Source organism: Cyanistes caeruleus, chromosome 2, assembly GCF_971803275.1.
Source record: "Cyanistes caeruleus chromosome 2, bCyaCae1.hap1.1, whole genome shotgun sequence".
NCBI classification, from domain to species: Eukaryota; Metazoa; Chordata; class Aves; order Passeriformes; family Paridae; genus Cyanistes; species Cyanistes caeruleus.
The window spans coordinates 112,980,027-113,005,350 of record NC_141702.1 but is presented as its reverse complement, the minus strand read 5'-3'; the positions used below and the strand labels follow the sequence as shown (position 1 = coordinate 113,005,350).

The following is a 25,324-nucleotide window of genomic DNA, read 5'->3' as shown; positions in this document are numbered from 1 at the left end:
TGAAAATAAGACTGAAAAAGGCTCATTTTTAACGTCCTTTGAACACAGAGCTTTAAAGTGAGGGTTTTTATCTTGGACAGAATTTGTCTCATTAGTGAGTTTTTCAAAATGCCTAATGTATTGCATCAATATAACAAAGAGAGGGAGTGACTGTGTTATAGTTCATCTTTCATTCTTGTTAGGGCGGGGGAAAAGGGAAAATCAATAATAGTGATTTAAAGGAAAATATCAAGATTTATGAAAGCATGGAAGTTATTATAAATAGTGAAATTAATTTGACAAATACTGCTTTTTTTTTTTTTTTTTTTTTTCTAGTGTGTTTTTAAATGCTCTGTGATATTTTCAAAGTGAGCTGTTTTGGGCTTTTTTTGTTCCCAAACGGCATTTTCATCTTGAAATTAATTTCTTTTTAACCACTGAAAATAAAGGAAGCAAAACACACACCCACTCTCATAATTTATCTCTAATGAAAACATGTGTCTCTGCATTTTGATTACCTGACACCAGGTGAAGAAGCAAATTCTCCAAGATGTATTTTCCTTGGTTAATTTGTTTTAGAAGAGGTGTGGGTACAAGCTCTAAAACTCAGTACAGTTATATATGGTACTTTAAACACGTTTTCTGTTCAGGAAGGAGCAGGTGAGTAACGTGCATGTACCCGTGTGGCTTGTGGTGTATTTCTGCAGAGGGTGCTTAGCAAAGCTCAGGGATGGACTCAGAGTGGTGTAACTCAGGGAACCTGATATCTTCTAGCCAGCTTTGCCCCTTCAGAGCCAGCTGGGGTGTTTCCCTGCTGCACTGCCTCCCCTGGTTTCATGGGTGGTAATAGATATTAGTTACTGCAGCCTGGATTGTCCTGGGGAAAACTATGGAGCCATTGGGTACAGCAGTGAGGGGAGCTACATAAACAGAGGAGAGAATTTAGATGCTTAATGTAAGATCAATTTATAAATACAGCTTGGGCTCTGTGGGGCCAAACAAAAATAAAATAAGACTCCTTTATAAAATTTAACTATGAAAGTACAGTATTTCCCACCTTTTCTCATCCCAGAAATCTTGCTTATCCACATATTCTCTTAAGAAGCCTTGGAATGTTTACTGAAATGGAGCACTGTGTGATAGCAGATTATACGAGTTAACAAGAAGAGATTTGTGTTTTGTTGATGGTTTTGGGACCTTAGGAAAAACTGAGAGAATATCTGAAATGTTAACTTAATGGACAATAATTTTTTCCATCCATAGGGGAATACAGGCATCGTGTGTGTATTTTTGCTTTTATTAATAGCATTTTGATAGTACAGTTATAAAGCTTGTCCTTGGCTTGCCTTGAAATATCATACTGACTTCACTTATTACAGAATGTTACTTTAATTTTCCAAGGTGAAGTGCTCACAGAGCAAAAACTGGTGAGGAGAAAAATATGGCCAAAACAGTTACATGTACCTTTAATTTTAAAGTGCTGTCCAGAAAGCTTTGCAGCAATTTTTGCTGATGCATAAATTGACCTAGACAGTAAATGATACATGACCTTAAAAATATCTGAAGTAGCCTTGCTTGGGAATTTTTAGTAGAGAGTTATTAAATGTCAGAGTAATTTACACAAGCCTAGTTTATGCTTTTGCATTCTCTTTCCCTCTTTCTCTCTGCCATGCAATCCGAGAACCATAGGAACATTAAAAATATTTTACATATATCTCTTTCTTTTTTTCCCTCTTCTTATCATAGAGCTTCATCTTAATTTATTTATCACACTCAGAAAATCTCATCAAATGTAAAAATGTAGCTCACAAAGACCTGATCCAGCAGAGCACTTAAGTACCTGCATAACTTCATTGCAATGACATTTTCCATTGCTCATTAACTGGAATTTAAAGAAAATTTTCCATTGCTTGGTGTCTGGGCATTTAGAGGAAATTGTCAGCCAAAATGGCTAAGCCATTTAGAAGAATTAGGTCAGGCAATGAACAGACTACAAGTTGCAGAGGTCTGTAGGGAGCCCTGGAGGTTCAGACCCTTGGCAGAAAACTGGAGATAGCCACTGGGAGGGCCTTCCAGGTATTTATTGTAATGTAGGTTTAATTCCACATCTATTGTCCAGTGATCAGAGTGAACTGCACTCAGCAGAGGAGTCAGGGTTGTGCAGACAGCGGAGACTTACGCCTTAAACCTTAGCTGGGTCAGGCAGCTTCAGTGCTGTGCTGCCTGGAGACAGCTCAGCAGCTCCTGGAGCAGCTGTGATCACCTGGGCACGCCAGTGTTGTGCTGGCTCACACCAGGGAGGCCTGCACTGAGGAATGACCAGCAGGAGTCTTGAGGCAGTCATCACCCATCCACTCAGTTATTTGCTGTGTCTCTCCTTGTGCCAAGGAGCTTTCAGAGCTTCTCTCTGTTTTTTGCTCATGTCCACACTATTATTGTTTGCTGTGGCATGGAGGAGGTGCTCTCCCAGCTGAGATGCACCCTCTGCTGCCTTATTGTTAATATATGAAGAGAATATATAAACAAGGATCAAAAATTGTTCATAGAAATTATGGCAGCAAGATTTTTTTTTTCCTTTTGTTTTGGTTTGCTTAAATCTGTTGATTCTGCTGTATTACAGCTCCAGGCTATCAAGTAGTGAGAAATAGGTTTTCTGTTCTATTCTCTTAGTTTCTGGATTTTTTTTATCCCTTATAGGAAAACAAGTTAGAGAGTTCTTTAAAGAACAGGGAAGAATAGGTTTCCAGCTTGTTTGGAAAGCCTGACAAATATTGATCTGCTATAAATCCTGTAGATGATTTTTTTCATCAGTGACGAAAAGTGAGCTGTATTTCAGACCTTGACTTGCTAAAACTCTCACATGCTACAGTGTAAATTAGTGAAGTATTTTGTCAGCTACCAAGCATAAAGCAGTGGATGGTCAGAGAGGAGAGCTTTTTGATCACAAATTCTGGAGAAGAAATACACACTTCTTATTTATTTAAAGCAGGTTTAGCTTTTGATGATACATCTGTTCCAGGAGAATGTTTAGCCTAAATAGTGTACTAAAAATCAGTGATCAAACTGATTTTCTCCAATGAAATTCTCCAAACACAATCATTCTCTGTGTTTCTCCAATATACTCAGAATTTCTAGATAGACTGTTTTTGTGTCAAGGGCTCCTAGCTTGCAACTGAAAAGACAGTTTCTGTTACCAAAGTGCCTTTTTTGAGGCTTTTAATTTATAAATTCTAAGCATCCTTTGAGCCTGTATTCCATTAACTATAAGTCACAGCTTACATGGAAAAGCTTAACAGCGAAGTCTCCCTATTCCTTGTGTGTGTGTGACTCTTATTATGCAAGATAAACTGCTGCTGGTTTTAATGCTGGAGTGATTAGAAGTTACCCTCTCCCAGCAGTGGTTTTGTAATCACTGGATGATGATTTGAAGTCTATGGCTGGTTCCTCATGGTCCCACAGGTGCCCCATTATTAGTTGTTTCGATGACAAGACCAAGCTTGGACTGGATATGGAGGTTTGGCTTGGAATTTTAGAGCCATGGTTTCAGGAATGAAGCAAGATGAAAATTTATGTTTCTGATGCCTCACTTGTTTTCTGGTGGAACAATTTCTTTCTCTGGAATGATTGCTTCATCAAGCATTCCTTGAGGAATGGCACTTTTTTTAAAGCAGGATTGAGCTCTGGGCCCAGTGTCCTTTCCAGCCTTATATGCCATGGCTTGGGGGTTCGAATTCATAGAGTGAGCAAACAAGTGCCCAGATAAGAATTAGACACCCTTTTGATTATTAATTTTTTCATTTATTTTCAGATGGCTTTTCCTTTTGTCGTGTTGTTCACACATAATGCCTCTGACTCTTCCTATGTCACACTACATCTTTGCAGTAATTTTCTGTGCTGTTCTGTCCCTCTGGATTTTACAGCCATGGATCAGAAAGGAAGTGCAATCCCTAGCAGAAATAATAAATCCACTGCAGGTCTTGAAGGTACTAATTTCTGCAAAACAAAATACTGCCTCAATTTTGTTACGGGCTAGAAGGGGTGATCAAAGTGAAATACATTCATTGTGGAATTGGTTTGCAAAGCCTGCTTCTAAACCATTACATTCTCCTTCTAGATTTCTTTCCCCCCCAAAAAAACCCCTGTAAATAATGCAGTTGTGTCCTGCCTGGCCTATAACACTGCACCCCACACAGCTCTTGCACAGTTCAAGGATCCCAAGGATTGCACAGTTCCCAAACCAGGCCTGTCTCACAAGATGGACAGGGAAGCTATGTTTTGTGACCCCTTTGCCTGGCAAAAGGGTCACTGGATATTTTGAATCTGGATAACACGTTACAGATCTGTGAAGGGCTGCACAATGCTCTGCTTGTGGATAATGCAGGGAACCATCCACATTGTTGCTGCACAGGAGTTCTGGGAGTCGTGGTCATCTCCCAGCTGCCAAATTGCCTGGCGTGCCCAGAAGTCTGTGGCATATGTCCTGTGACTCCAGCCAGAAGGTTGAGGTGGTTGGTCTTTGCTGGACTAATATGACATTTGAAAAAATATTTTAGGAACTGTCCTATAATAGCAGGTATTTTTAATCTGTGCAATCTATCTAATTAGGTTCAACCATGCCCCATCCCTTGTCTGATTGCCTGAGCATTTCCGCTTGACCAGTGAGGTTTATTCAATAAGGTGTTCTATAATGCTATTTCCTTCCTTGAGGGTATATGTTATCATCCCCAACACAGACTTGAGAATCCCTCTACTTTTTTTCCTTATTTTACCATCCTCTGTCTCCACAGTGCAGCCCTGTGCTTTAGTTAGGAGTCACTCAGCTGAGGAGAAACCCAGCTGAGACTTTGGATTGCATTAGTTTTATTTTTAAGTACCTAGAAGATTCTTAAGAGACACAGCAAGTACAGTGCAAGCACAATACAGGTAGAAGCCCCATAAATTTAATACAAGCTGGTTAAATTGTGGATTCAAACAGTTAACAAGATTAGAAATAATAAGAAATTAATACAGTAGCACAGGTAGTTGACTCACTATTACTGTCATTTCCTTTTGACTTTGGTCATGGGGATAACAAGGTAAGAAATAACTGTTTGTTTCCTTTTATTGATTGGTTTGATATTTGAAATAAAGATGTTTTTTTCTGGTCTGAAAAAGTCTATTGTAACTTAATATTATGTTAATTAGAATGGATGTTTTCCTGAGCCTTATTTTCTTGTTCATTTGATCTAATTAGCTGATTAATTTTTAATTGCCTACTGAGAGATCTTTACCATATTGTGATTTGTGTTTTACATTTACATTTGGACGACAATGGTATGCCTAAAATGACTCAAAAGTACTGTGCCCAGGTATTTCTGCAAGGGATAATTGCAAATCACGATTTCTTCCTGCTTCCTAATTTTAGCACAGTCCACATTGAGTTAGTACTCATTAATTAAGAAAGGTTTGCACAGTGTGGAGTAGCAAGAAGGTGTTTCAGTTAGGGAAACTTCATAGTAGAGGGTCTGTGAGTTGGTGATCAAATGGAAAATAAATCTCTTGGCTGTTTATGAACTGCAGTGAACTCTTCCCAAGTTACAACAATTATTCTTTTCCTCCATTCTGAGATTCTTAGAATTAATGTATTAATAGTCTTAGAAATAGAAGTAGAAAGTTCTAATAAGGCCAAGTGTTGATTAAAACTTGTCTTCTGATGACAGAAAATAAATCATCGCTCTTGGCAAGTTATTTCAAGTTATTCCCTGAATGTTTTAAATTTGTACCTTATTTTTAGACTGAATTAGTCTTTCTATAACTTCTAGCCCTTCTTTCTTGTTCTTTCTTTGCCTGCTAGATTGAAGAGCTTTCCATTATCAATTTTTTGTTCCCTATGGGAGGCACTTGTAGCCTGTGATCAAATAATTCTTTAACTTTTGCTTTGATAAGTTAATTGATTAAGTGCCTTGAGTCTCCAGTAGTAAGACACGTTTCCTAATACTGTAATTGTTCCCCTGGCTTCTTCATAATCTATGGAATTTTTCATAGTCTTTCTTAAAACAACACCAGGAACACTAGTAATTTCACTGATGCAAAATGATACAACCTCCCTGCTGCTATTTGTAAATGTCCATACACCTAATGAGTGTAGTAGCTTTCTGTTACTCTAAAAATTCAGTATTCTTATCAGTACTCTAGCAGTAATCCAAAAATTCATAGTAATCTTGGTTACTTGTGTTCTCAAAAACCTTGCCTCCTCTTTGGGATCTCTTTTCTCCTGAGTCAAGTCTTCCCTCGTTAAATCTATCTCATTTTACTCATTCCTTGATCCATGGCCTTCCTGCTAGGCTATACTGAAGTACATAATGTCTGGTTGTGCTCACCTAACCCAGCTGTCTTCTCCATTATTTTCCATTTTCTAGCCATCTTCCCATGTTGTGAAAATGTCATTTTTTAAAACAAAAGTGAAAAATAGTCTAGGAGGGAAGAGCCAATTCCAATACTAGTGCCTTGCTTTCCAGTCACATAATGATGGGTCAGATGTATCTGCTACACTGTTTTTAAGTAGTTTAGGATTCTGATTCACTGTATCTCGGTTTAGCCATCCAAAAATTAGTTTCTAATGATTTCTAGTTTTCTAAACTCGTAACAGTCAATGGAGAGAGATGGAGACCTTCGCAGAAAGAGGTAGTGGACTTATCTCAAAAAACCATAAATCACTTTTTGACAGTGTCTTTTTCTTTTCATAAACTATAATGGGAACATAGAGAAGTTAAGACAAGCTGCCAAACTTTTAGACAGCTATAATTACTGTGGATGAATCCCATCTCTTATGCTTTTTAGCTTTTCAGTCAAATTGTGGTGTGATGCAAAGCCAGTTCTCTTACAGGCATCTATCAAGATGGTTGTCTTTAGCAGTCCCATTTGTAATCACATCAGAAAATGGTATCAATTTAGCTTGACAAAATCTGTTTCCCAGAAACCCATGTGGATCAGCTTTAATTTGATTATCCCTTTTAGTTCTCTATCAGGTTAGTTATCACTTATATGCCTCTTTTGCTTTTTTTATCAGATCCTTTTATCAAATCCTTACTTTTTTTACTTTAATACTGACATGCATACAAACTGTGAAAAATCTGAGGCTCTGATGTCTTAGATTTTTTTATTTTCCTCTACCCCATCTATATCAGATGGACTTTTCTCTGAGGTACTCCTTCAATCCTTGATCAGACACCAAGAGGTCTCAGGATGACTTAGAGCCATTTCTGATATGATGTCTTTTCCTTGCTGCTTGTCATATGGTTAAATCCTGCAACCTGCACCATGGAGGTAATGGTTTTGGGGTTTTTTAGGATTTGTCTGGTTTGATTTGTTTTTTTTTTTATTTTATTGGGGTGTTTTTTTTGGTTTTAGTTTTGTTTTTTTTTTGTTTTGGTTTGTTTGGTTTTAGTTTTGTTTTTTATTTTTTTTTCTTAGGGCTTTAAGTGAAACATTTCATAAATATATTAGATCATGTGTTTCTCTTTCCAAACATGCATGATTTTTAACTTTTTTTTTTTTTTTTATTAAATATCTGGGGAAGTTAGCACATTTTTTTTATTTCTCTTCATCTTCCTCATTTCTTTTTCTTTGTAGAATATAGATATCTGGAAGAAAACAGACCAAGGTGGTCTGTTGCCCTCTGACTGCAGAAAGGCTTACAGGGATGAAGGGAAAGCTGTGACCTTTTACTACTCACATGGTAAGAGATGAAAACCAACTGATCTTTTTTATTTCATATTGGTGCATAAGCAGAATGCTCTGGAGTAAGGAATTTTGCCTTCAAATTAAAAGAATGCTTGCAGAACAAAAGTAGTTAGGAGAAGATGTACACAGTGGTGAGATACTCTGGCAAGAGTGTTTGTTCAAATCAATGTTATCTTGGAAACTACTGGTGGCAATTGAAAGGCCAAAATGCCAATCTACCTGGTACAAAGTGATGAGCTGTGAAGGCAAGACATTGCCATCCTGTCCAGCCTAATCCTTCTACCAGATCTTGAGTAGCACCTCAAAGGACAGAGGACAAATATTTCATTCCAGCCACCCCTGTTCAGCTGTTGGAGGGATGTGTTGCCATTGTAGCAGTGGATCCTTTTCACAGGATGCATCAGGATTTCTGGTACTTAACAAATAGTGGACTGAAATGTCAACAGTTATAGGAATAATATATTTTCTGTAAAGATGGATTAGGGAAATATTTCAATGAGATGTCCTTCTTTCTGGGTAATCCAAGGAAAGATTTTGAGGGGAAGGCAAGGTAGTGTTACCTGGCAATGATATTTCACACTGCCTCGTTCTGAGCCTTCTGATAAGTATCAGGGACCCAGTAAATGTCTAGTGAAACCACCCACTGCTGGAAGTTAATCCAACTCAGAAGGTGGTCTTGAATTTTCTTTCTTCTTTTTCCTTAGTCTTATCACTTCATTTTTTGCTATTGTCTGCTATTTCTTCCTCTGCATCAGAAGTAGAGGTAATAGTTTTCCAGGGGCCAGACTACCAAATGGGCCAGTTGGAGAGTTTCAGTTCTTTAAGGGTCTGAGGATGCTGGTTTTTTAAAAAATTCTACTTTGCCAGACTAGTGTCATGTAGGACATTTTGAGAGAATATTTTCCAAAATGCGGTTTTGTAGTCCAGAACTAATGTCTTGCAACACAGCAAGTGCTTCACATCACTACATGGTTACTGCTCCAACAACTCCTAGATCATCTTAAAAGAATATTTGCACTGAAGCCATTTCAGGTCTTTGGGACAGATCACACTTAGGCTCATTATAGGAGTTACCTAACCAGCAGTGAGTTGCATTTCATCATGAAGGTATTTACGTGATTACTTCTTGGGAGGTGTTCATCCAAGTGTAAATTACTCTGCCTCAGAACAGATTTTAGCTGGTGCTGACAGCTTGGATGACTGGCACGTTGTCATTTTCATAACACACCTAAAAGAAAAGTGCCAAAAGAACCTAAGTGGTATTGGTGCAGTGAAAAATTTCCAGTAAAAATTTGTCTCAAGGTATATTGGTTGGTTTCAGTTAATATCTGGGATCAAACAGATAAAAAACCTATTCTTTTTCTTTCACACTATTTGGGGAGGAGGGGTCTCCATTCATGTGAAAGAAGTGTATGCTGCTACTGCCATGGTAACACAAAATTATGTAGTTTATGCTTCTTGTAATGCATACTCATCCTCTTTTCAGATGTCCCTGAACTACCCCAGCTGTGCTTATGTCATGAAAAAAGTTTTTTCTCTGTCCTGGCCATTTTGCCAGAGGTTTTGTGAGGTGAAACTTCTGTGCTCTTGTGGATATTTTGCCCTGATTTCCCAAAGAATGAAGGGATATGCTGTCACTCCATGTGCCAGATAGTCAGTTGTGTTCCTCTCTCTGTTGACCAGTTACAACGAAATTCGATGTAAAAAAAAAAAAAAAAAAAAATTTCTGAAATTAATTCCTACTAGTATTAGGAAAAGTTGTGGTTAAAAAGAGCAGACAGACCCAATTTATTACCCCCATTCCTCTGGACAAGAGAATTGCTGCACCAGAGTGATGCTACATGTGCTCCAGAGTTCACACATTACTGAGCACATCTCACATGCACTTTATTAGACAGAGTATAATCCAGACATGGGATGCAAATCAAAGTGAACCACACTTTGTGAGTTTACAGCTCAGGAAATGGAGAGAAGCTGCTTTCCTTCTGCTCACTACAGCAGAAATCCTTTTGAAAAGAACGCTGGTTCCAGCCTCTGCTTTGGAAGTGTGCTGCATGTGATTTCACCTCATTAGCTGTGATGGTCACCATTCGGTCCTGTAAGTGATGACGTGATGTAATGGGGGAAAGGGTTGTTTCCAGTGTTATCAGTATAAATCTTCCTGTGAACACTTGACCAAGAACACACATGTTTTGCAATTATGTCAGTTTAAAGAAACCAGTTATTTCCCCACAGTACTGTAGAATGGCTTTGCTTTTATTTTTTTATTTTTTTATTTTTTCCCTGGCAGGAGATGTGAAGAATTTGCCATTTCTATATATTATAATAATTTTTGCTGCTGGAATGGTTCACATCTAGGTTTTTAAAACAGGAGGCATGTAGCCCAAAGTTTTGTTTGCTTCATTTATTTAGCATGGCATGGCTAGGTCCTGGAACTAGCTTATATGAGGTCATTACCCTATTGATTAAATAGTGTGATGAAAAGGGCATGATAATACACTGCTGGGAGATTATTGCCAGACACTTTGCAAACAAAGCTGCTGAAAGGGGAGCAGTTGTGAGACCTTCAGTGTGGTGTGTAATTAGCAAGCGAGTAGGAATTAAAATAAAGGATACATGGCGTGATACAGTGATTATGTGCAGATAAGTAATGTTTTGAATACTCCCTTTTGGTAACTCTAATGAGAATACATCTTAGTACAGGAAATGTCTGCTGGGACTACACTATCCAGAATCCTTAAACAAGCTGTGCAGTAAGCTGTCCCCAACAGTGAAAGAAACCCCCATGGATGCAATGCTCTTTCTTCAAAACTTTGTGTCTTTCTTTTCTTTGAAAATTCTCATAATGGTATAAAGAGTGTTAGAGCAAAACAGTACCTCTGTGCTTTTCCTTTGGGGTGGAGCACCATTTCTTAAAAAAAACCTCCAAACAATCTCTTGGGGGACAACAACTGGATTTGAGCAATTTGAATGATTTGAACGATTTTTGGGTGGGAAACATCAGCCACTACAAACATGGAAGGGTTGTCTAAACCTGGGATGTGCAGGCAGTACCAACCTTGTGATTCTTGCACTCAGCTTAGCCTCCCCTCTGTCCCTCTCAGCAACCAAAATACTTACATGTTCCTGAAATAAGTCAGGGCATCTGATTTATTCTGTGGCATGTGTTTCACCTCAGCAACCCTTTCAGGCCTACAAATCCCAGCAGGCTTCTCAGGCAGCATCTCAGTTGCCTAAAGGGGAATGAAATGGAAATTTTCAGAATAAGGCACAGACCAACTTCAGGGAGAGATGGATAGACATTGGCAGACATCTTTCTGGCCATTTCTTTGCCCAGTTTCAAGACCCTTCCAGTCATGAAATTCACCACAAGACAAAGCAAATTTCTAAAATAATATTAGTACATTTCTGCAGAGCTGTTACCCATGGCTTTAGAGATATGGGTGGGACAGCTCCTGTCTTAGAGTCTATCAAAAATCTCAAGCTGCACATTGGCAGCAGTAACAGTGGAAGAGAAGAGGTCATCAGGGGGAAAAAATAAGGGAAGGGAGAGGAGAGGAGAGGAGAGGAGAGGAGAGGAGAGGAGAGGAGAGGAGAGGAGAGGAGAGGAGAGGAGAGGAGAGGAGAGGAGAGGAGAGGAGAGGAGAGGAGAGGAGAGGAGAGGAGAGGAGAGGAGAGGAGAGGAGAGGAGAGGAGAGGAGAGGAGAGGAGAGGAGAGGAGAAGAGAAGAGAAGAGAAGAGAAGAGAAGAGAAGAGAAGAGAAGAGAAGAGAAGAGAAGAGAAGAGAAGAGAAGAGAAGAGAAGAGAAGAGAAGAGAAGAGAAGAGAAGAGAAGAGAAGAGAAGAGAAGAGAAGAGAAGAGAAGAGAAGAGAAGAGAAGAGAAGAGAAGAGAATGCTTTTGTGGGGGAAAGCATCCATTCATTGCAGAAGGGTTGAAGCAGCCATAGTGAGGGCAAAGTAAATGGGGAATACTCTGTCTAGCTCTATTAACCTTAATTTTAATTCCTCTTTTCCATTTTTCAGCTTAAGTAAGCAAGCATATAGCCGTGTTTATATAATAGCTGGAGTAATGAAGATGGAATATACCAATTTTGGGCTAATTCTTGCCCTCAGGAGAGCACAGGCACTGCAGCTGTGGCCAGCCCCTACCAAAAAGGGGTGGTGAGGAGAACAGCTCCTTGTATCTGACTTCCCATTACATCCTCACCAGGGACCACCATAGTTTAGCCCTTACAATAAATAGATGAGGTTAATTTTTCCATCTGTAGAGTTGGTTTAGCAGCTCTCAGCACTGGTTCAGTTGTGCTCCCACTGAAGTTAATGAAGTGATTTCCTTGAGAACAGCTGGACCCAAAAAGCCCATTTATAACCTTTCTCAGATATTGGAGTTTGTGTCTTGGGACCATCTTTCGTTCTCTTCCTATTTGATATCTTCACCTTCCAGATCATAACAGGCAGGGTTTTCCTCAACCTTATCACAATGCTGTTACATACTTACAGCCATAATATCCCTTGATTTGGGGGCGTGGGAGAAACATGCAGCCTGCCACATTTGACCACATCCTCTGAAGCTGAGGTTGTGGTTGAGCTAATTATTTTCACGGCTGGAAGAGAACAGACAATGCTGCCTAAAGAGTGGGAAGATATGTGTCTGTGTGAGCCTGTGTTTGTGTGGTTATACCATCTGGGAAGAGCAGAGCCAGATATACTTCCCCTTGGCTTATTTTTTTTTTTTTTTAATTTTATTTAATGTGCAAATCCTCAGCAAACATGCAAACAGTGAAGTCTCATTACTCTGCTGAAGTCCTGCATTTGTCTGAGGGTTGGAGTGCTGGGGACTGCATCTCTCTGCAGAAACCCAGCCCTCTGGAATTCCTGTTCTTCATTCCCCAACTGACTCTTTTTTGCTTCTGTGGGCAGGGGGGAAGTTGCCCTTCCTCTGCATTTCTTGTTTTTGTTACACAAGCAGTGTGAGGTACCCTTTATTTATAATCTGAACGTTAGGGATGTTGGGCCAATCTGGTGCTTCCAGCTGGCTGAGCACTTCCTAGAGCTTTGGATGCCAGATATAACGTAATTTATTGTGGAAAACAGTAGGGGAAATAACACTTCTCGCTATCAAAGGTTAATGTAGAATATCAGCAGCTCTTCAGCAAGGGTACATGTATTGTTGGATAGTCTGTGATTATGTGTCTCTTATCAAAATAGAAAAACAAATTGCTTTCCTTTTTGATGCTGCTGTTTAACCCCTTCTCTTTTCTCTCCTCTCCTTCAGTAATTTTAACTCCTTCATAGCATTTTGCAGTTTTCACAAGTTTCCTCAGGGAGAAAAAAATCCATTGTACTTTGTTTGTTTGGCACGAAACTGAGCAAAAATAAGGGGATTTTTTTTTTTTTTTTCCCTTTTGGCTTTGTTTTAACTAAAACATCCCTTTCTGTGCCAAGACAGAGCAAAACTGCTGAGTTAGCCAAGGCTATAAATTGGTCTTTTTACCTCTAGAAAATATTAAAGCATCCTTCTGCCGCTGAGCTGGCACTCGTTGCTGGATCAAGTGCTACTATTAACGGGAAATCAGGAAAGTACATCATCACTCCAGTGCTGTCATTACCAGAGGGTTTCACTGAACTACAGAGACAGGAAAGTGAGGCTGGGAAGAGCAGAGAAAAATGGCACACTTTGAGCAAGGGAAGGGAAGCTTCAGACAAAGAACTTGGAGACACATTTTGCAAAGGTACCCAGCATGGAAGCAAGTGGCTGCCTTTAAACAAGATGTATTAAGTAAAGTTATTCTTATTCTTCAAGTTTAGAGATAAACTGGTGCAGACTTTTCTAATGGGCTCATTTAATCAATTCTAGAAGATCTGAAACCTGCCAAGGCAAGATCGAGTCGGCCTGGAATCTAATGAGGTTTATTCTGCACCAAGGAAAACCCCAAAGAGAGGTTTTATTGGCAACTTTTTTTCCTTCCCAATAAAGTTCTGTCTCAGAGATTCTTCTGATTAAGAGAGTTTTTTTTTTCAATAATCAGAAATGCACAGTGAACTGCATTGATAATTGAATTAAAAAAAAAATATAATGTAAACATATAGAAAAACAAGTTAGCAAATATTGTGGTTATTTAAGATATAAACTTATTACTTACTCTGAGTGTTGCCAGGTCAGTTGCCAGGAGCTGCTTTCTTCCTGTAAAGCCATGCTGAATTCACCAGGCCTTTTGTCATTAGAGCCATAAGGAAGACTTAGGTGAACATTTTTTTATAGTTCACAGTCTGGGCTGCATCTGACTTCCATTTTATGGGATAAAAAAAAATGACAAATAATACATAAATTCAGTTTGGTTTGCTTTTCCTTTTCAAAGTTCTCTAGAGACCTGAAATAATCTTCCTGACACCCATGCAAGGTAAGCGTAGCTATCGAGTTTTACAGATGTGGAAACTGAGGCACAGAGAGGTTAAACAGTGTCATTTGAAAATGTAGGTGCCTAAAATGAAGTAACTTGACTCCACAATGCATACAGCAGAAGCCCCAAGCTCCTGATTTCACTAGAAGACAAGGATGCTCAGAATATCCATGCAGCAGGCCCTGAATGGACGTGCTGGGATCTGCTGCAGGCCAAGTGTCCCCCAGGTATGGTTCCCCAGCTTGTGGTCAGGCCACTAGCCCAGAGCACTCCTGAGTCACTGTCAGGAGCTGCATACGCTTCCTAGCTCCATTTAGGATTTGGGAATCTGACTATTGGGATAAATAAAAAAAATTGGGATATTTGCTCCCAATTTACCTGCTCTTAGTCAAGTCTTAATTCTATACCTGAATTTTTTTTTTCTGTCTGAGAAGTCTCCTTAATAAGCATGATCAACTTCACAAGAAAACCTCTTTAGAAACATAAAATACAATTTTGTTTTTGTTTCTTGGGATAGGCTTCCCTCTGAGAATTACTCACCAAGACACATATTTGCTTTGCTCAGCACTATTCTAGTAGAAATATTTCTTGTTTATTTAGTCTTATGCACTGGTCTGTCATTCCCTTGTTGCTACAACACATTTGAGTAAGAGATTGAATCACCCAGGGAATCTGAGATTATGCCCAGAGGTTAAAAGCAAGCTCTGATTTTAACTGTGTTTTTGGGGGGGCTCTGGCTAGAATATATTCAGCATATTCAGTTTTTCAGCATGTCCTGAGCTCTGACCCTGTGTAGAGCTGGGATTTTTCTGGGTGTCTGAAGGCAGAAACTCCTGTAGTTCACAACAAACATTTCCAACCTGGAGATCCCAAGGAGCAGATGTACCTTTGAAACATTGGTTATTTTAACTGAGCACTTACTAGTTTGACTAATACAATTTCTGTCAATTCATAGTCTCAGTAAATTAAACACTATTGAGCTACTATTTCACAATTCTTCAAAAGCCATCTATTCCCTAAGCTACAGCAGAATATTTCCTCGTCCCCCCCCCTAAATTGTTTTCAAAAATCATTCAGATAATGTGACTTTAGTGCTATGAAATTTTATCAAAGGGCACTCTTTCCCTGGACTCAGGTATGAACATATTTTGCCAATCAGATAAAACTTCCCAAGCTTTTTTTCCAGCAGTATCTGTGGTTAACTTGAGCTTATTGCACTTTAAACGATTTTGTGGTACAAATCATTTTTCATAGAATCTCTTTGTTATGTTGGGTGAACTCTGGAAAGATTATTTGCAAGAACATTTCCAGGAAATTTACAACACGGCGTAGTCTTCAATGAAATGAAAATTACTTAAGAAGGTTTTTCTTTAGATTAATAAAAGAGAGAATGTATAATGAAAAGGACTGATAGGGAAATATGTAAGGATAGTAATAGGCAGAAGAAATACCTATTAAGCAGAATAATGTCTGTATACCGACCCCCTCTCCATTTTAAATTGTATATATTATTTTAGCTGTTAGGAATCCGTCCTTCCACCTTGTGAAGGCTGACAATTTTTACTCACAGCCTGAAGCTAAATACTGCAGTGCCTCAAAATGGAAGATGAAACAGGCCAACAGGTTTTCTTTGTCTTTTGAAAAAAAATGGAATGTCATTTCTTCTCCCTCCCTCTCGTGTGTTCCTCTGCCCCCCCCTCGCTACATCCCTACTGGTATTAGCAGCTTTTCCTCCAAAAAAGCACTAGATGGTGCCCCTTTTCTTTGAGAGTGACAGAGCTGCATTCCCAAGGGACGTGCTGCCCTGCCGGGAAAAGCGTCGGACACAAAAACTTGGAGTGTCTCCTTGTCCCTTAATATAATTAGGAGCCAAATATAAGTGTCTTTTATGTCTTTCAAGTCTTCAAACCTGAACTAGATCCATCTTTAGGAGACACTCTTGTTCCTACCAGAAAATGAGTCATGACTTCAAGGATTCATGGGCAGTAAAATAATTTTTAAAAAAGTGATTTTAAATTAAAAAGGAGAAAGACCTGAGTATGTACCCTCGTCCCTGTTTCCAGTAGCCCAGAACTTGACATCAAAGAACATTTGCATTCTTTGCTGGAAAGAAAACTTTTCAAGTCAGTGATCTTTAATTAGATGCTAGCTGGTCAGTCTGATACTAATTTGTTAATTTTGTTATGAACCTTAGCCTTTAACTGACCACTGAGCAGCTGTTTGTAAACAGAATTGACGTTGCACTTCAATATTTCTTTCAAACAGAGAATCTGGTCTAGCCTTGTATTCTATGGGTTCTGTCACTTTATATCTTTATCAAAAAAAATTAGTAGTTATGTTCATCAGATTGCTACCCAGCCTTTGAAATTGGAATAAATAATTGGCTAAAAGGATACTACCTGCCTGCAGCTGTATTTTTTTTCCTGCAAAATAACTGTTTATCTGGTACATGTCATCTTTGTATTTAGTCAGTCATTATATTCTAGACCCTTAACAGAAGAAATTGATAACATGCCATTGAAACAAATTCAAAATCAACAACAAATAAAATGTTTGGATGTTAAGAAGGAAAGTTGAGGCAGATATCTAACCTCTCATTGTGAAAACCCTAAAAATTAACTGATAAAAGGACGCTCCCTTTAATCTGTTTATTTACGCATTTGAAATGGCATAAAAATAATCATTCTTTGAAGTGACTCAAGATAAATTAGTCCAGGTTTGTCATTTCTTACTATTTTTGTAAATGGTCCTTAGAAAATTAGGTCCATTGGCATCTGGGAACAAAAATTCAACTGGGAAAAGAAGCTCTAATATGAAACAGAAAGAATTATTCCCATGCTCTGGCTGCCCTGTCATATGTCATGACATGTGGCAGGTTGACTGCTCATTAATTCTATTTATATCAGTATGATAATACACCCCACTGAGTACACATGTGTTAAAATATTCATAAATTATGTTTAGTGCAAGCAGATATACATTACATGCCAAAAGAAGACTATTATTTAAAGACAAAACTGGTAAACAGTCAAACATGGGAAAGTCTTTTTAATGTTAGTCCAGTACGTTGTGTATCATCAAACTCACATTTAATTGCCTTTACTTGCAGACTCTGTCTCCAGCAATGCAATATCCAATGCACCTTTATATTTTTAACAGCTTGCAAAAGAAGCAGCTTTTACTGAAAGTAATTGGAATTTCAGCAATTACTGTAAATGTCATATTATCTCAAAGCAGTAACTATAACAATTTGAAATATTTAAAATGAAGCTTTACTTTGACCTGCACATATTTCAAGGTACTTTTACATAGTTTAAAGCTCTACTCTAAATACTAGAAAAAAAAATTCAAATGCAGGTTATTTTTGAAGGGAAATGCAGTTTAGTCCTCAAAATAGTTAATAGTAAATTTTAGGCAAGAATTAGCCAAAAATAGTTAATCATCGTTGCTCAGGATATTTTATATTAGATATCTCTATCTCTATCAATATTTATATCTATATCTATATATGTTAAACTTTTAAAATGCCTCTTAAAACAGTAAAGTGAAAAGTATATTTTACAGGGAGCTAATTCTGCATAGAATGTGAAAGCAATCTCAGGATATTAAACCAGATACATCTGTGTCTTAAAAAGAGTTTGTTTGGCATCAAAATTCCATGTGCAGTCAGTTTTGAATTTTTCCTTGCATTGGATCAGAATTATTAGAATATTTAGACATTCTTTTTTTTTTTTTTTTTTTCTGGCAAGAAATCATTATGGATTATGTTAAATTCCTTTATTTTAAAATTTATTTTAAAATACTTTTGAAATGACGTGTTAAATTAAAAAAATGCATTTCAGAACTTCAGAAATTACCACAAATTATTGTGGACTAATGGCATAGGTGTTAAAATCCCTGTAAGTTTGAAAATTATTAACAGAAGGTATGAAATAATACACATTTATTTGCAGTTATTGTAATAGCAGTTCTCCCACTAAGTAAGCCCAAACCAAGCTGGTTTTATATCCTGACAGCGCTTCACCGACAATTTGAAATTGGAAAACAATTTCAAAACTTTAAAAAATATCAAATGTTGTTGTGGGGGCAGAGAAAAGGGAGAAGGGGGTTACTTTTTAGGTACTTTTTAGTTACTTTTTAGTTACTTTTTAGTAACCTCCTCAGTTTTAGGAGCCCTGAACAGGGGCAGGATGACCAGACCGACTCTAAAGCTGCTCTAATCACAAAACCATGCTAATGTTTCTAGCAGCAGTGAAGCACGGTGACTTCTGATAAAGGATGAAAAGGGGGCACGGGGCCACCATGCCACAAAGTCATCTCTTCAGCAGATTTGGTGGGAAAGATGGTTTGCCCAGGTGTTTTTTGGGCAAAAAATTTTATATTAGTGTATTTTGGCTGCACTGCCAAACTCACCAGCCCAGTTGATGGTTGCCCAGCTGTACAAGTGGCTCAGTTTTAACCATCAGTGAAATGGTTGGAAAGGGTTGGGAATTTTCTCTTTCTTTGCCTGAAAAGCCTGGCTTGAGGAAACTGAAAAGTTTTTTGGTTTTTTTGTTTTTTTTGCAGGCAGGTATCAGTTTCAAAGAAACTTTCATCAGAAGAGATTTGTCAGCCGTCGGATGGAATTTCTGGCCGAGACCAGGAGGAGATGGCAAAGTTGGAGTATCAGGTAGCGCCGTGATCGGTCAGGGCACTCACCTGGAATGTGGAAAATCAAGGTTCAGGCCTGGGGACTTGAACCTGAGATTTACAGAGTGCCCTGAACCAGGCTTTGGAGTTGTTTGTGCATTTAACTGTTTATGAAAAGTGCTAGTGAGCAGGAGATCTCGAGACCTGGTGTGTCCCTGATGTGTCGGACTGGACAAAGACCTGAGGCAGTCTGTGGAAAATGGGAGAAAGTGGCAAAGCAGGCAGCGTTGTGTGCTTTAATTTCCCACCTTTTAGATACTGTCTGCTCATCTCTCATTCTTGTGTATAAAATTCAAAAAGTCTTGGTCCTGCTGAGGAACGGGGACATTTCTGAAATCTCATGATAGCTTTGCAAAGTGCAAAACCTGCTTCTCCCATCCCACTGCTATCCTCTTTACCATAGAAACAAATTTCAAAAATCCACTGAATTCCTGGGAGCAAACTGTGACTCATGTAAAATGATTTGTCAATTGCTAGAGAATTCACTGGATGTGAGGTTCCTTGTAACTACAAAAATTGCAGTCTCTTAATAAGACAGCTTTTAAAAATAAAACGCTTTTTAAATTTTAAGAAACTTTGTAATAATATAAACAAGGCTTTTAATCTCAGTAATGTTAGTAGCAAATTATATACAACATCTAATTTTATCAGACAATAGCAGTTGTAGTTTTTATCTTCAAAAACAGGTTGTGAGTGCTTGAGGGGAATAACTCTTCATAGCAAAAGCTAAGTAAATTTTGTGTTGTCTTATGGTGCTGGCAGAGAAGCCTTTATTTAGTTTTTTTTCTGTTTTTTTTTTTTTCCTCTTAAAAATGAGTCATTTCATGCAGCAGTTTATTTAAATACAGAAAAAAAAAATCACATTAGAAAGATCTCTCATTATAAGCTTTCTGAAAGTTTGCTATGCACTTTCATGTAAAACTTGGCCTCAGTACAGAACTGCTGTACAATCATTTTCATCTGAGATTTGAACATATTGGATGAACTAGAGCAGTTCTTTCTTCTATCCTGTCATTTTTTTCCCTTGGAAATGATGAGCATATGGCAACCACCCTTACTGGATTCTCAAACAACAGGAGGGACCTTATTTCGATTCCTACATCCTGTCATCAGTGAATCCCATGATATTTTGTTCTTGCAAGGCTGAAGATGTGATTCGCATTTGCCATAAGGACAGAGCTTAATGTGATGCCATTTTACCACAGGAGCCCTCAATCAGTTAATTAAACATGATATAAATCACTGCATGTATTTGTAAAGTAAGATTAATATGGCAAAGTCAGAGTAATGAGGAATCCTCACCATTGTCTGAGTGTGAATCACTGATAGGAAGATTACCCTTTTTGAAACTGGATATCTTTGAGTGGGTTTTGTTGGCTTAATCCCTCAGACTGCTTTGTGCAACTTGAAACCCAGACCTGTCATCTTTAGCCAAAATTTCAGCCATAACTTCCTCAGCTTTCACCCAATCATTTAAATCAGCATTCATAATACTTAGAAAGATCAAGCCTTTCAGCATACCACAAGGCTTCTTCATACCACCTGGGACACTGGCAACATGTTTAATAAATATTTAATTTCATCATGGAGATTCTTCTTTTGGTTTTTGTTTTTTTCCAAGGGATTTACAGGGTACCCACAGCAGCACATTCCATCACTATGGTCACTTAGGTTAACAGGATTAATAAAAGGGTTTTTTTTCTTTCTTGAAATGTTGTGGAGCCTTGTTAAACTAGAGCAATTACAGACACACAAGATAGGTGTTCTAGAAAGATCAGAGCCTCCTAAAGACAGCTCTCTAGGGTTCTGGAGCTCTATTTCAAAATCACTCCCTTTACAAAATAAAGATTTATAAACCCACACTTTGAAAATCCTGAGTTCAAGTAACGCTAAAGGCCTGATATTATTTAACATGGAATCCACTTTAGTCACTTCCTTTTGACACCCAACTTTGAACCACTTTGCAGGAAGTCTCCTGATGGATGGGCATGCCGTGCATCCCACGGCACTGTGTGTATCCCGTGCCATGCTGTCTTTCATGGAACACTATTCTTTTGTTGCAGAGCACCAGGCCTGTATTTTGCTGTTCTAAAACACCAGACAGATCCTGCATATAGTAGGCAGCCTTGATCCTTTGTATTTCAGTTAGGAATATGTAGGAGAGGAAAGAAAAAGGGAAGAAATGATGCTGTCCTTGTTCTTGGACTGAATTCTGTGTTCATCAGGGCAGTGAAGACAGGGGTCAGGGTAGAGGCAGATCCAATGAAAGGAAAAGGTGCCTCCTCAAACAGAACCCTATGCTGGAGGTCTTACAGCATCTGAAGAGAGTCTCAGAAGCATTATGCTATCAAAGGAGCTGGCAAGAGGCTAAGATACAGTCAGAATTCTTAAGTGCTTTCCAGAATTCATAGCCTTTACTCAGAAGATGCTTCCCTCAGCTTGCAGAAGATCTTGATAGCCTCACTATGTGAACAGCACAAATGGTACTGGTTTAAAATATTGGAGGGTGTCCCAGTTGGGATTGGGATGTCTGGGGGGTGATTAAGTGTCAGAAAAGCAAACTTCCATCTCCCAGACCACAGGAGAATATTCTGCCATTGTGCCATCTGCTCCTTCACCCGAAAAAGGAGAAAAGTGAGAAAATACATGGCTGCTTTCTGCTTCTTCCAGTGCAGTCATGGTGCTGGATGTCAAAGATCATGAGCAGAGAGTGCAGAAGTGACTCCAAAAGCCAGGGGGGAAAGAGGTGCTTGGATGCTGATCCCTTTTTCCCATGTTAGCAGCAGGAAATTATCCGAGCAGACTAAGCCGTGGCTTTGAGAGCCGCGTGCTCACAGACTCTGATGTGCAGCTGATGGAGTCCACGCACCTCCAGATTTGTGTGGGGGCCTTTCAAGCTGCTGTTCTCTGCTCTGGAGCCTCTGCTTATTTTTCATTGATACCACACTTAAGGGCTTGACTCTGTAAACCCTAAGCCAGGGTTTAGGAGCACGCAGGGCTGGGCCCAAATGTCAGGAGCTTGTGTGACTGTTAAAGGAGACCTAAAGAAGGCTGAATTTTTTTTTCTCTGTCCTGATGGCCTTTAGAAAACCAGTAGATCCTGTGCAGCTGGAAGCACTGTCATTGCTGTTGGAGTTTTGAAAGGTCTGTATTTGCAAATGCATGAATGATGAAAGTAAAAAGGGTAACAGGAGAATCTCTGCTGTATTCATAACTTTTCTAAGCTGCAGGTGCTTAAACATAAACACTCAAGATGTGATGATCTCCTTTCTGTGCTCTTCATTAAGTTAACACAGTCGAAATTGAAACTGAAGTGAAAAACTCTGTTACAGAATTGAGAGTTTCATTTCTGCTACTGTTTTTTTTTCCTCTCATTCATGTTCTTTTTTAGCTCACAAATTCAGATTTGCTTTGGATGCAGCAGTTAATAAACATCATTGTGATACTGATTTGCAGATAACTATTTGAGATTTAGCCTAAAATTGTGCATAAATTACCTTACAATACATTGGAAAATGGCCTGTTTAAAGAACTTCACTCTTCTATGATCACTGTCAATACAATTCTCATGGTAAAGATTGTTATTATACCAAAATGGCTATACTGAAAGGCTGTCAGGAAAAAGATGTGTTTTCCTTTGAAGTCTTACAAGTATCCCTGTGTCTGTTGTGATGTAGGATTTTTGTCATAAATTGGTCAGTTCCTCTCCTCTCCTCTCCTCTCCTCTCCTCTCCTCTCCTCTCCTCTCCTCTCCTCTCCTCTCCTCTCCTCTCCTCTCCTCTCCTCTCCTCTCCTCTCCTCTCCTCTCCTCTCCTCTCCTCTCCTCTCCTCTCCTCTCCTCTCCTCTCCTCTCCTCTCCTCTCCTCTCCTCTCCTCTCCTCTCCTCTCCTCTCCTCTCCTCTCCTCTCCTCTCCTCTCCTCTCCTCTCCTCTCCTCTCCTCTCCTCTCCTCTCCTCTCCTCTCCTCTCCTCTCCTCTCCTCTCCTCTCCTCTCCTCTCCTCTCCTCTCCTCTCCTCTCCTCTCCTCTCCTCTCCTCTCCTCTCCTCTCCTCTCCTCTCCTCTCCTCTCCTCTCCTCTCCTCTCCTCTCCTCTCCTCTCCTCTCCTCTCCTCTCCTCTCCTCTCCTCTCCTCTCCTCTCCTCTCCTCTCCTCTCCTCTCCTCTCCTCTCCTCTCCTCTCCTCTCCTCTCCTCTCCTCTCCTCTCCTCTCCTCTCCTCTCCTCTCCTCTCCTCTCCTCTCCTCTCCTCTCCTCTCCTCTCCTCTCCTCTCCTCTCCTCTCCTCTCCTCTCCTCTCCTCTCCTCTCCTCTCCTCTCCTCTCCTCTCCTCTCCTCTCCTCTCCATGTTCTACAGAAGCATAAAACTCTCCTGTGTTTTTTGGAGTTTTCTGGTTAGAGTTGCTTCTTTTTCTACTCTTGGAATCCATCACTCCCATAAAACTCCAGTTACAGCTGCATTTGCTTACTGTGTGGCTTGCTTTTATAGCTCTTCCAAACCTATATTGCATTTTACAAAACCTGCAACATATAGTCCCATGTTCATTCTTGTTCTTATTTTTGCCCTGTGGGTGATACTGCTTACTTATCCAGTGCTGTCAGACCCTGAATAGCTTTGCTTTATTTATTCCTTTCTTACCTTGTTGTGTTTTTTCTGATATCTAACCTAAAATTCCTTGTCATTTATGATGAAAACTTGCAAAATGCAAACAGTTTACTGAGAGGATTAGAGTTGATGTGAAGGATTAATGCAGAGCTAAGGAATCTCCCTGCAAGATATTTGGATCAAATCCAGCCTGCACAAGTCACCACAAGTTGTATTGGGCAGAGAAAATATACATTTTCATTGGTTTGAGGTACTTTTGTGTATAATCACTCAAATATTGAGAAGGTTCTGTTTTAGGCAGGTTTGTATGATTTTGGGGTTGAATCACTACAGTGCTTTATTTCAGGATGTTCATCAAAGTGAATTTTACAGCTGGTGCCTGAGCATTTGTGGGAAAGGCACTTGGAGCTGATAAGAAGTTAATGTATGATGTAGAAATATCTGTGTGCACGTCCAGCCAGGAAAGGGAAACAATGCCACAGGACTTTTGTCCTCTCATTTGGCACAGCTTAGCACACAAATTGAAAATTTGCTTATTATCCTTTTTTTGAACTACTTCATTCCCAACCTTTTTGAAACATAGTGAGACATCATGTCCTGCTCATATATTCTTTGCAGAAAAGTTAACCAGAGTGAAAATCCTCAAGGGCCACATGTAAGATTATTGCCTGTGGACTTCCACTTATATCCATCAATGCTGGCTGGAGAGATGCTTCCTGTGTGTAGCTGGGAGCATCATGCTTCCTGATGTAGCTGTGTGTAGCTAGCTCAGAATGCCTGAGAAACTTTCAGTCTGGCAGTGAGGAGGCCGGACAGAAGAGGGATGTGAGTTCCTTAAAGTCAATTTACAGGTGAGAAAGTAGTCTCAAGTTTTTTGTATTAATCCCTCATGCTCCTCAAACACTGGTTCTAAACAGTACATTTAATATTATTAGAAAATACTGGGGTAGTTTCAGATGAAATATTGCAGGGCATAGACCTCAAGGATTAAACCCTCTTGCAGGGCTACTTATAGGTCAGCCTATGATGCTGGGATCTTTGTTGATTCAAGTATTTGATATTAAAAAAACTTAACAAACCAACAACCAAAAAAAACCCCAAAAACCCCAACAAACAAAAACCAAACCAAACAAACACACCAAAAAAATCCCCCCAAAAACTGCCAAAATCTACCCAGAAAACCTAAAAAAAAACCAAACAAAAAAAAAACCCAACAAAAAACAAACCAAACCAGAACAACAAACTAAAATCCAACAAAAACCTGAGCTTGAGAGTAATCAGGTCCCTGTTCATATGCTTTACATTTAATGTGTTGTAATTTCCTGTCATGTTCTTTGTAGATTTGTAATCCTCCTTGTTGTAAGATTAAGGCAGGCTACAGAGGCACGTACCTGAATTTTCCCTGAAAAGCCAATGAGTGCAGTCAAGGCTTCTCCATTTCCCTGGCTGAAGGATCAGACCCAACTTTTGTATTTGGTGGTAATGCTCAAGTAAGCTTTAGTGGCTTTTGCTCTGCATTGTAATTTCTTTGCAGCATAATAAAAAGCTCTTTAGAACATTGCTACGTAGATTAATATAGAAAGTGCTGGTGATACTTTTATACACAGGGAGTTTAATACTAGGATGCAAGAGCAAATTGATTGCAGGCAATCCTGTGCTTGAGTACCCAGGAGTGAAAGGAATGATTACAATAACCTCTGGGATTTCTTCTCAGATGTGGTTCCTGAAAACACCCACACCCACAAAGTATTGGGCACAACAGAGTATTGTTTCCTTCTGATGTGGAATCACAAAAACATATTTTACTTCAGGAGGTGGGAGGGTTGAGGGGGAGAGGAAACTCAAGAGACATTAATGTTTAATGTTTTTAATTTTGTAAAATGAACAACAAAAAGGATATGGTTTGTGAGTGCTGCTGAGATTGTTTAAACTCT

The 25,324-nt window shown here is 39.1% G+C and overlaps 1 long non-coding RNA gene across 1 annotated transcript; it reads right to left on the bottom strand.

The window, feature by feature from the left end:
- Nucleotides 1–4,825: 4,825 nt before the first annotated feature.
- Nucleotides 4,826–25,069, bottom strand: LOC147655140 (uncharacterized). Its single transcript, XR_015283847.1, has 4 exons — nucleotides 24,782–25,069; nucleotides 13,845–13,986; nucleotides 10,822–10,934; nucleotides 4,826–8,929 (listed from the first exon to the last, which is right to left on the bottom strand). It is a non-coding gene; the product is annotated as an uncharacterized LOC147655140 (long non-coding RNA).
- Between the last annotated feature and the right edge of the window lie 255 nt (nucleotides 25,070–25,324).